The 1,809-nt window shown below is 46.8% G+C and overlaps 1 pseudogene; it reads right to left on the bottom strand.

Annotated features, from left to right (window-relative positions):
• Positions 1–1,252: 1,252 nt before the first annotated feature.
• On the bottom strand, positions 1,253–1,370 carry LOC126096009 (5S ribosomal RNA; annotated as a pseudogene).
• Positions 1,371–1,809: the final 439 nt, after the last annotated feature.

Here is a 1,809-nt window from a genome sequence, read left to right on the forward strand (position 1 = left end):
CCTGTTGCATCACAGGTGGTTGATGAAATCGCTGTTGCTATGTCAGACAAGGCTGCGCCCAATTCCCCATCGTCAGGCAGTGCTCGTATTGTGTCGCGACAGTTGAACACTCACTGAACCACAGTGCGGAAGATGTTTCGAGCCATTCTCAAGTGGTATCTGTAGAAGATCTATATAGTACAGTTGCTTGCACCACAGGATGCACAACGACGTGTTGACTTCGCTCTCCCCTTTCTCGCTAGGATTGGTGTTGACGAGGGATGGGCAGTACCATCCTATGGACAGACGAAGATCATTTTTCTCTGACGGGTGAAGTGAACGTACAGAATAGCCGCGTGCGGGGATCTTCACCTCCAGTCACTGTGCATGAAGTCCCTGTATATGGTGAACGTGTCCCCGTATGGTGTGGCTTCAAGGCTACGTTCATCATTGGCACATTCTTTTTTGAACAGGTTGGAGCTCAAGAACCAAAGACGTGCAGTGTGACTGGCCAGCGTTACTGCGATATGCTTCGCCAGCATGTCATACCCGACCTACAGGATAGAGACGCATTGAACTCAACAGATACCGCACATCGCTCGTGAAGTTTACCTGATTCTCCGAAACACAACTGCAAACGATCAAATTATCAGCCGATCGTTTCCAAATTCTTGGCCGGCACGTTCACCTGATCTCACTCCCTGTGATTTCTGGTTGTGGTGCTACCTGAAGGACAGGGTTTACCAGTGGAACATTCACAACTGTGCTGATCTGAAGCGCAGCATACCAAGAGAGGTAGCCAGAGTACCAACGGACAAGCTTCGTTCTGCTGTGCAGGAAGCTATCCTGCGCTTTCAGACCCTTCTGCACTCTGATGGGTTCCATATTGAGTCCCTTTTGTAGCAGTAATGGTACCGGTATGTAATGGAATGAAGTTACGCAGCAGCACATTAAAAGTGTTTCAATTGAACTGATTCTACATTTCTTCTCTTCCCCATTCCTTGACATTAATTCTACCAAGTTTGGTCCTCGTACAACAATTAGTTTTCGTGTCATTACGTGTTAAATAGCACACACTCCGTCTTCAGGCCACGAGGGGCCTACCAGGACCATCGACCGCCGTGTCATCCTCAGTGGAGGATGCGGGTAGGAGGGACGTGGGGTCAGCACACCGCTCTCCCGGTCGTTATGATGGTATTCTTGACCGAAGCCGCTATTAATCGGTCGAGTAGCTCCTCAATTGGAAACACGAGGCTGAGTGCTCCCCGAAAAATGGCAACAGCGCATGGCGGCCAGGATGGTCACCCATCCAAGTGCCGCCCACGCCCGACAGCGCTTAACTTCGGTGATCTCACGGGAACCAGTGTTTCCACTGCGGAAAGGCCATTTCCACGTGTTAAATAGGGAAAGTTTAATTATAAATACTCCGTATGTAAACGCGAAGAATAAACGAATAGAATGTTAACGTCATTATTTAAAAAGCTTCAAGAGTTTCCACAAAAAATTCAGAGGAATTAATTTTCAGCACACCGTCGGTACAACTGGATGTAAAATGCAGTGGTATTTCAGAGTTCAAGATCCTTTAACAAAATAAACTGCGCTGCATCAAGCCATTCTTCAGACTGAATATGACAACGACAATACCAATATATTTTTCATTAACTGTGGTTGTATAAATATAGTTACCTCAGGCATTTGGTGTACACTCGCATATTTTGCAACAATATTTTATATGCACTATCGCCTACAGAACTGCTTACAATGATATTCCCACATTCCGAACCCATATCGCATCACTTAGGACTAGGCAAAGTCGCGAGTGAACAGTAC

Source organism: Schistocerca cancellata, chromosome 8 (assembly GCF_023864275.1).
Source record: "Schistocerca cancellata isolate TAMUIC-IGC-003103 chromosome 8, iqSchCanc2.1, whole genome shotgun sequence".
Taxonomy (NCBI): Eukaryota; Metazoa; Arthropoda; class Insecta; order Orthoptera; family Acrididae; genus Schistocerca; species Schistocerca cancellata.